Source organism: Macaca nemestrina, chromosome 14 (genome assembly GCF_043159975.1).
Source record: "Macaca nemestrina isolate mMacNem1 chromosome 14, mMacNem.hap1, whole genome shotgun sequence".
Classification (NCBI taxonomy): Eukaryota; Metazoa; Chordata; class Mammalia; order Primates; family Cercopithecidae; genus Macaca; species Macaca nemestrina.
The window spans coordinates 105276239-105286527 of NC_092138.1; the positions used below are offsets into that span (position 1 = coordinate 105276239).

At 49.7% G+C, this 10289-nt stretch overlaps 1 protein-coding gene across 1 annotated transcript in view; it reads right to left on the reverse strand.

Annotated features, from left to right (window-relative positions):
* The window catches only part of STRB (spermatid perinuclear RNA binding protein), a 151362-nt gene extending 147663 nt beyond the window's left edge, over nucleotides 1–3699 (reverse strand). Inside the window, exon 1 of the mRNA XM_011711303.3 lies at nucleotides 3549–3699. The gene's annotated coding sequence lies outside the window, so the exon portion shown is untranslated. The remainder of the gene's footprint in view (nucleotides 1–3548) is intronic.
* Nucleotides 3700–10289: the final 6590 nt, after the last annotated feature.

Consider the following 10289-nt stretch of genomic DNA (forward strand, 5'->3'; position numbering starts at 1 on the left):
ACCTCAAGTCAATAAAAGGAACACAATGGACTTAAAAAATACAAGGAGGAAACAATGGCTATGTTGGAGAGAATTTTCAAAGCTCATTCTATTCATCTTATATCCTACTGCTCAAATTCTCTGCCAAAAAGCAAATAAGGTCAGACACGCTCCCTATAATTATACTGTATACATACATCAAATCTCAAAATACTCAAAGAGTTTCAATCGAAGGGATATTACACCTTTAAAATCTTTCCCTCCAAAAATAAAATCTCACAGCAACGCCTTCAGAGCATTCTTTTGCTGCCATGACACACTTCAAATTTGGATTTTACAAATCATTTGCTTCCAGTTTATTTTTTAATATTTTTATTAACAGATTCCGATTACTTAAAATTTGCTGTTCTGCTCCGCCCTCATTATGTTTAGGCAAGATTCCCACTTCCACTCAAACTTATTATTCAAACATACAATGGCTGCATTAAGATACTTCCTAAATCGACAAAAGAAGAAAACTAATCAACCCAGAAAGCTCCCAAGCTACCAAAGCGAACCTTTTATTTGAAATCATACTAGGTACCACACTACACATTATGTGAAGCCCACAGAGTGATAATTGAAGTTATTTCTGCAACATGATGAAATTTATTTTTTAGCAAAATCTGACAAGACTTAATTTTCAACTGTCAAAAGGGAAGTCGTTTTCCAAGATTCTAGGAAACCTTGCTTACTGAAGCAGTCTCAAAGTAGTTTGCTTAATCCTTTCAAATCCCTAAGAATCTAACACAAGCCACAGAACAGTGAATGAGACTTGCACTGAAATAAGTGTCTGTGTTCAAACCCCTAAAGGTTACTTCCCATGTGTTTGGCAAGATGAAGGCCATATGTCCGCCCAACCCCATAAGTGTCTTTCCTCAATAAAGCTAACATTACACTTCCCAACTCAAATCAAAATACCAGAGAATCCAAAAGCCTCCAACTAAATTTTACCTGAACTATTTGGGAGGACAAGTCAACAATCCAGATCAGTTACTCACATCTTGAAAGAGTCAGAAAGCTCCAATTCTGCCACTTTCAGGAGCCAGGTGTACATTACTTCTGTCTGCCTACAGCATGGGACTCAGATATTACATCACCCCATGCCTGAATACTGACCCATTACCCAGAAAGCCCCAGGATATCTGAGACATTGCACCAAGGTATCCCTTTCTCCCTCTCTTATACATAGCCCTTAAATGCAACTGGCTACTGGGCCTGGTCTCTTGCAGTTTCACAAAGACATCTGCCCTGCACCTGCTGCAATCCCATTTCCATTCACTCTTGGTGCACTCCTCATGACCCTGTGTGGCTCTTCTGTCCACTCATCAAACCAATATGCTAGGATGATACCCACTACACACCTCTTTCAAATTTGGGGATGTGCACTCAGCTCTCCCTTACCCCTTCGTCATTTACCGGGTTCTGGAATTAAAAGCAGGCTCAATGATCTCTCTGACCCTAGGAGTATGAACTTTCAGATATGACACTGGGTTTAATGTCCTCCATTTTCCATTAATATCATTCCAGAATTCAGGTCCCCGCACCCCTCAATCTCCAGTTTCTCTTAGTATGGAATTTAAGCCTCTCCATTTAGTTATTTTTCCAACTTCTACACTCTGCCTGCCCTTCCTTATACTTCCAATGACCTAAAAATCTTGGCCCCTTTCATCTCTCGAAACTCAAAGTGTTCGAATCTCTCCCCATACTCCCACTCCTTGGATCTTCCATACTCTCTCAAGCAACCTGTGTTCCTAGCTCTCTCCAACTTAAAGTCATTTCCTGCCCTAAACCTGGGCATCCTACTTCCACCACCACCACTCCAATCCATCACCTATGCCTTTCTAGTTACAGACATGTCCACATACACCTCTACCTTGCCCTTCTCTTACTCCACTATAGGTATTAAGCATTCTTCTACATTCTCTACCCCAAAATAGTCTGTCCACCTTCCTTCTCCCTACCTCCCTTCTCCCTACAGCACAAAACTCAGTGGCCCAAACCTGTGCTTCCCTCCCTCCACCTACTGTACTCCAGACCTGTCCACCTTCCCCTCCAGTGTGTCCCATTGTCCCCCTCTACTGATTTCCTTCTCACACACTCTCCTCCACCTCCCTCCTCCCCAGCCTCTCCACACTTCCTGCCTCAGAAATCTTTCATTCCATTTGCTCCCACACTTTACCTGCCACTCCAAGAACACTTCCTTTCCCCACCCGCTTTTGCCCTCCACCTCACACACTCCATGCCACCCCACACACCTGTCCCTGTCCCCCAACTCCTGCCCCTAATGTCCTCCAACACTTGTCAAGAACCCCTCACCCTCCGTCCTACCTCAAAGTTCCCTCTCTTGCTGCTCCCACCTTCTTCCATACTTCCTGCATAAACACCCTCCATTTCACGCACTTCTCCCGCAATCCTTTAAATGCCCCCACACACCTCCTGCTCTCCATCCCCATCACCCTTCTCCTACTGTCCCCACCTCTCTCTGCAAGCCCTCAAACTCAAGTCTCTGCCCCAATCAACTTCCCCCTTCCACCCCATACTCCTCTTCCCTGAGCACCAGATACCTGCCTTTTTATCCTCACAGGTCAACCCCCTTCCGCCTCCCTGCAGTCACCCCTATACTCCTGGCCACACACTACCTCACACCCCTCGCAGGTCTCCTGGAGCCCCTGGGCCTACCCTTCATTTCCCTACCACCCCAGACGCCTAGGCACCCTGCTTTCCTCCCTCCCTTTCAGGCGCTCCCTGCCTGCCCTCACTTCCCCCTGCCCCGACCCCCTCCTCCATCGTTCCCCTTCACGAGCGTCCCAGTGGCCTTCCTAATACCCGCCCCACTCCCTGCTCCTGGCACGCAGTGCTCCTTCCAGTTCTGCTCGAGTCCCCAGTCTTCTCCCTCCATTCCCACCCCACTCGTCCCAGCCCTCCCCAAAGGCCCCCTGACTCCCTCTTGAACCCCACAATATAGTGCCCCCCCACCGGCCAGAACGTCCTCCATCTCGCACTCGCCTGGCCCAGGGGGCCCCCCAAACCTGCCTGAAGGCTCTCCTCCTCCATTGGGCCGGATCCCTCTGCACCCCTATTTATCCCCAAATCTGCCCACACCCTCCGCCTGCCCCCCGAAGCCTCTCCCCAGCTCCTGCCCCTAATGTCCTCCAACACCTGCCCCGAGCCCCTCGCCCTCCGTCCCGGAAGACCTCCCGACACCGCGTCCCCCCACCCTGCCCACGCCCTCCCCTGCTCGGCCGGGACCCCGTCCCCGCGAAGGTGAGGAAGGCTGCCCGCTGCCCTTGCCCGAAGCGGCCGGGGCACCGCAGCGGCGGCGGCGGCGGCCACAATGCCGGAGCCGCGGGGCTGGGATTGCTCCCTGCTCTCCTCCTCGGCCGCCACCGCCGCCGCCGCTGCTAAGGACGCACAACAAACAATGCGGGGCCCGGGCCGGCTCCGCCAACCACCTCAACCGCCGCCTTAACCGCCGCCCGCCCGGGACGGCCCGTCGCGCAGGCGCCCGCCCCGCCGCCGGAGCCTACCCGCGCCGCCGCGCTCTGCCCGCGCCCGGTACCCGCTCCCGCTCCGCCGCCGCCGCCACCTCGCCCGCTCGAGTCTCCGGCTCCTCTGCCCAGCGGCGGCGGCTGCGGCGGCTGCTGCCCTGGTGGCGCTCGCGGCTCCGGTCTCCGCTTCGGCGGCGGCAGCGGCGGCGGTGAGCACGTGACACCGCCGAGCGCGCCCATTGGCCAGGCCAGGGGGCGGGCCCCACGGCTGCTGGGGAACGGAAAGCCCGCCCCCTCGTTCGCCGCGCGCCCCCTCCACGCGCGCCCTGCCGCACCTGAGAGCGCCGGCCAGCGCCCGCCGCCACTGTGCTGCGCCGCGGCCTGCGCCAACTGCGCACCTGGGAGCGCGCAGGGAGCAGTCGCGGCCGGCGGCCGCATGCACCTGCGAGCGGACGGTTACGTAAACTGCGTCCCCGCCTTCCTCTCGGCCCCAGGCCCCCGCCCGCTGCAGCACCTGAGTCTCGCTGCGCTAGCGGCGTAACTGCGGCGGAGCGGAGACGAGCTGCGCTGGGAGGCTAGCGAAATGCACGGAAACTTCGTAACTTCCGAACCTGGGAGCTGCGCCGAGCCGCGGCGGCAAGCCGCCCTCCCCGGACCCCGCACCCCAGGGGTGCCCCCCAACCCCAGCAGCCACACAAACGGAGTAGGCGTCGCTCTGCCTCCCGAGGTGGAGGGGCAGGCCAGTAGGCTTTGACTTGTGCCTCCGCCCACCTACTTGCTGGCTGTGTGACCTTGGCCAAGTTACAGAACCGCTCTGAGCCTCAGTTTCCTCATCAGGAAAGCTGGTACAATAATTCCAATTTAGGAGCTGTTGGGGAGATAGCATAAGACAATAGGTATGAATTCTCCTGGCACACAGCAGTCACTGAACAGAAGCTGCTACAATCACCTCTCCTTCACCCGCCTATAATGAACCTCCCTGGGATTGAGTTTGGGCCCAGGACCTCTCTGACCTCCTTATGGTTGGGTCAGATTTTGACTGAACACCTACCAGCTCTGTGCCAGGGGCGGCGCTGGGGAAGAAATAAAGGTTCGCTTTCTAGCCTACAGTCCCTGGCCTCACGTTCTTGGTGCCCAGCATTCTGCTGGCGGGTTCAGTCCCTACTGAGTACCTTGTGTATACCGGGCGCTGTGCAGGGTGCCGGGATGCACTGGCAAATGAGACAATGTCCTTGCCCTAAGGCAATTCCCAGCTTGGGGCAGAAACGACCTGACCGCTCAATGCCAAGACAAGAGGTTCTTGAAGAGCCCAGGGATTGAGGAGGGACCTCCCACAACAGCCCCCTTGGGGCCCCTTTTCATCTTTCTAACACACCAGGCTCAAATATTCAAACAGCTCTGTTTCGTTCACAGAATAAAGTGTAAAAACCCAGTTTCAACTGAAAAGGCCTTGGTGATCTGGCCTTAAGCTTCAAGGTGCACGTCCTTCCCTTTGTCCCTCCTTCAGGCCAATTTGACCCTCCAGCCACACAGAACTACAGAACTGTTGTTTCCAGAGTATGCCCAGGTGTATAGGAGCCCTGAGTCTCCTGAGACAGATGCCAGGCCTCAAATCCCTTTCTAAACCCTCTCCCCACCTCTGACCACTCACACCTTCCTTGACCCTCCTGAAAAAATCCTGGGTATCCTTATCAATCAGCTCAAAGTATATTCTCTGGAGATCCTTGGCTGCCTCAGACATGTGGTCTAAGCTCCCTCGGCTTGAACAGAGTCCTGTTAAGCTATATGTATTCTCATGGCACTAGATTGTAATTGTTTAGCTGGCTGTCTCCTCCCTGGTCTCTCAGTCCCTTGAGGACAGGGTCATCTTCGTGCCTAAGTGTGTTCGGGAAGACTACACGTGCACATGAGATGAAATCATTAAAGCTGGGTTTTGTAGGATGTCCATAAGTATCAGAGGGAGAAGAGGTGCCGCACTGTAAAGATCCAGGTTCACTGCACACTGGCTGTATGATCTTGGAAAATCAATCTCTCCAGGTCTAAGTTTACTCACCTGTCAAGTGAGACTAATAGGATTGCATATTGTAGGGTTGTTAGGATTCAGTGCAATAGTATATCTGAGGTACTCAGCATGGTGTCCAGCTCTTGGTTAAATTTTTAATTTTTTTAAAATTGAAGAATAGCATGGCATTAAGGATTCAATAGTATTTCTTGTTTCAATATGTTTATTGGGTTTGTAACTCCAAACACTGATGACAAAAGCCTGCAGAGGATATAAAAGCAAAGAAAGTAAAAAGTTAGGCCAGACGCGGTGGCTCACGCTTGTAATCCTAGCACTTTGGGAGGCCGAGGCATGTGGATTACCTGAGGTCAGGAGTTCAAGACCAGCTTGGCCAATGGGGCGAAACCCCATCTCTACTAAAAATACAAAAATTAGCCAGACGTGTTGGAGTGTGCCTGTAATCCTAGCTACACGGGAGGCTGAGGCAGGAGAATTGCTTGAACCCGGAGGGGCGGAGGTTGCAATGAACCGAGATCACATGATTGCACTTTAGCCTGGGCAACAAGAGCGAAACTCAGTCTCAAAAAAAAAAAAAAAGTTAATGCACCTCTCCCTTCCTGCCGTTGACTCCACTCCCACTACCTCAATCCCAACTCCAGAGTAGCTACTGTTAATTTTTCATGTCCCACATTACGTGTCCAAAGAAAAAATAAAGTTGCAGAAAATTATTTATCTGTAATGTGTATGTTGGATTCTCCGTAGAAAAACGTCAGAAAGGATTAAACACCAACCACTATTGGTTATGCGGGAAGATAGAATTGGGTGTGGGGATAGAGGACTTCAAAATTTCTGCATTGTTTTAATTTTTTAAGGATATATACGCAGATTTTTGTTTTGTTTTGTTTTTGACAGGGAGTCTTGCTCTGTCACCCAGGCTGGAGTGCAGTGACGCAATCTTGGCTCACTGTAACCTCTGCCTCCTGGGTTCAAGTGATTCTCTTGCCTCAGCTTCCTGAGTAGCTGAGATTACAGGCGCCTGCCACCACGCCTGGCTAACTTTTGTATTTTAGTAGAGACGAGGTTTCAGAATGTTGGTCTGACTAGTCTTGAACTCCTGACCTCAAATGATCTACCCGCCTCAGCCTCCCAAAGCGTTGGGATTACAAACGTGAGCCACCGTGCCCAGCCTGTTTTGTTTTGAGACAGAGTCTCACTCTGTCACCCAGTCTGGAGTGCAGTGACACAATGCAACCTCAGTCTCCTGGATTCAAGCGATTCTCCTGCCTCAGCCTCCCAAGTAGCTGGGACTACAGGCGTGTGCCTCCACACCCATCTAATTTTTTTGTATTTTTAGTAGAGATGGGCCAGGCTGGTCTTGAACTCCTGGCCTCGAGTGATTCTCCTGCCTTGGCCTCCCAAAGTGCTGTGATTACAGGCATGTAATTACACATAGATTTTTAACAATGTATTTGAGGTATAGTTTACACATAAAATTATGCATTTCAAAAATGTACAATCCAATGATTTTCAGTAACTTTACTGAGTGGTGCAACATTAACATAAGTCAGTTTTAGAACATTTAGCATACCTTATGGATCCCCCATAAGTCCCCTCATGCTCATTAAGCGTTAATCCCCATTTCCACCCCTAGCCACAAGCAAACACCAGTCTACTTTCTGTCTCTATTTTTTTGCTTTTTCTGGTGTATTTGATACTTCTTTTTTTTTTTTTTTTTAGACAGTTTTGTTCTGTCACCCAGGCTGAAGTGCAGTGGCACAATCTCGGCTCACTGAAACCTCCATCTCCCAGGTTCAAGCCTCCTGAGTAGCTGGGACTACAGGCTTGCCATTGTGCCAGGTTAACTTTTTGTTTTTTTTTTTTTTTTTTTTTTTTGAGATGGAGTCTCGCTCTGTCGCCCAGGCTGGAGTAGAGTGGCGCAATCTCGGCTCACTGCAAGTTCCATCTCCCAGGTTCACGCCATTCTCCTGCCTCAGCCTCCCGAATAGCTGGGACTACAGGCGCCCACCACCACGCCTAGCTAATTTTTTTATATTTTTGGTGGAGACAGGGTTTCACCATGTTAGCCAGGTTGGTCTCAATCTCCTGACCTCGTGATCTGCCTGCCTTAGCCTCCCAAAGTGCTGGGATTACAGGCGTGAGCCACCGCGCCAGGCCAACTTTTTGTATTTTTTTTAGTAGAGACTGGGTTTCATCATGTTGCCCAGGCTGGTCTCAAACTCTGGACTCAAGGGATCCTCTCTCCTCAGCCTCCCAAAGGCTGCAACTACAGGTGTGAGCCTCTGCACAGGGCCTGATACATTCGTGTAAAAAAATCAAATAGACTGGTCAGGTGCCAGGGGCTCATGCCTGTAATCCCAGCACTTTGGGAGGTGGAGGTGAGCGGATCGCCTGAGGTCAGGAGTTAGGGACCAGTCTGGCTAACATGGTGAAACCATGTCTCTACTAAAAATACAAAAATTAGTCGGGTGCAGTGGCACGTGCCTATAGTCCTAGCTACTCAGGAGGCTGAGACAGGAGAATCACTTGAACCCGGGAGGCGGAGGTTGCAGTCAGCTGAGATCGTGCCACTGCACTCCAGCCTGGGTGACACAGCAAGACTCAAATAAACAAACAAAAAAATAAAATAGGCTTTTTCAGCCTGGCATAGTGGCTTACACCTGTAATCCCAGCAATTTTGGATGCCGAGACGGATGGATCTCTTGAGGCCAGAAATTCAAAACCAGTCTGGCCAACATGGTGAAACCTTGTCTCTACCAAAACATACACAAATTAGCCAGGTGTGGTGGCACATGCCTGTAGTTCCAACTACTTGGGAGGCTGAGGTGGGAGAATCACTTGAACCTGAGAGACAGAGGTTGCAGGGAGCCAAGATTACACCACTGCACTCCAGCCTGGGTGACAGAACCTCTTGAAAGAAAAAAAAAAAAAAAAAAAGAAAGAGAAGAAAAATCAAATAGACCTTTTAGAAAAAGAAGAATAAAAGCCAGGTACTGTGGCTCATGCCTGTAATCCCAGCACTTTGGGAGGCTGAGGCACGTGGATCACCTGAGGTCAGGAGTTCAAGACTAGGTTGGCCAACATGGTGAAACCCCATCTCTACTAAAAATACAAAAAACTAGCTGGGCATGGTGGCAGGCACCTGTAATCCCAGATACTCGGAAGACTGAGGCAAGAGAGTTGCTTGAACCCAGGAGGCAGAGTTGAAGTGAGCCAAGATCATGCCATTGCACTCCAGCCTGGATGACAAGAGGAAAACGCTGTCTCAAAAAAAAAAAGAAAAAGAAAAAGAAAAAGAAATAGAAAGCGAAAAGAAAAAAGGAATAAAACTGTTATCTCCTAATCCCACCCAGTAATAATAACTCAACCTTTTCCTATGTATATTGTTCCAACCTTTTTTATGCATATAAATATATCTCTTTTACAAAGTGAGATAATTGTATGCCTTCTGTTTTGATTGTTTTCACTTAATATATAATGAATACACTTCCTTTTGTGTAACTAAATATTCTTCTGCATAATGTTGTATTTTAAGAAACATTTAATTAAACCAAGTACCTATGTTGGGTATTTGGGTCCTTTCCAGTATTTTCACAATTATAAACAGGGAAAGGTAATAGATGTTGTAAAGCTCTTGAGCTCAGTGCACTTTGAAATCACACCTAAGTTCAAGTACCAGCATCTCCTGTTTTATCCATTTATTGCTCAAACATTTACTGAAAACCTATGACATGCTAGTTCCTAGGAATACAAAAGCAAGCAAACAGCTACACTGCCCCAGCTGAAGGTGGGCTCTGGTCTAACTCCCAGTCCCAGGCTGTTGGTCCCACACTGCCCTCTATAGAAGGTGCTCACCTTTAAAGAACCACACTGAAGGCCGGGCGCGGTGGCTCACACCTGTAATCCTAGCACTTTGGGAGGCCGAGGCAGGTGGATCACCTGAGGTTGGGAGTTTGAAACCAGCCTGGCCAAAATGGTGAAACCCCGTCTCTACTAAAAATAAAAAAATTAGCCGGGCGTGGTGGCAGGCGCCTGCAATCCCACCTACTTGGGAGGCTGAGGCAGGAGAATCATTTGAACCCGGCAGGCGGAGGTTGCAGTGAGCTGAGATCGCACCGTTGCACTCCAGCCTGGGCAACAAGAGTGAAACTCCATTGCAAACAAAAGAAAACACAAAAAACCACACTGAAACAGAGGCGGTAAACATCTAGAACTGTGCTATCCGCCCAACAGACACTAACCAAATGTGGCTATTTAAATTTAATCAAAATTTCAATACAATTTGAAATTCAGCTGCACGAGACCCATTGTATGTGCTCTATAGCCACATGTGGCTAGTGGCTACCATGCTGGACGCACTGATATAAAACATTTTCATCATTGCAGGAAGGCCTATTGGTCAGCACTTACCTAAAGGAACAATAATTATACAGCAGTAATCACAAGAAGAATATCTCTACCTGCCCTGGGAGGTAGAAAGGTTGGTCTAGCCTCTAATCTTTATTTCCCACCCCTTCCCCAACTGTATGCCAGTTCTATAGAAAGAAACTGAAGACAAAAAGCTGGCTGGTTGTGCTGTGGGTGAGGGGTAGGGTCATGGGGGATGTGACATTCCTCAACTTCTTGCCATCATTTCTAAATCAACATTCATCTCCAGTCATTCTGTCCTCCTTCCCTTCTTTTACCAAAACTAGCTCCTCTCAACAAAGGCCAGATCCCTTCCCCAGTGCCTGGATGCCCTCCTTTGTTGCCCTCTAAGG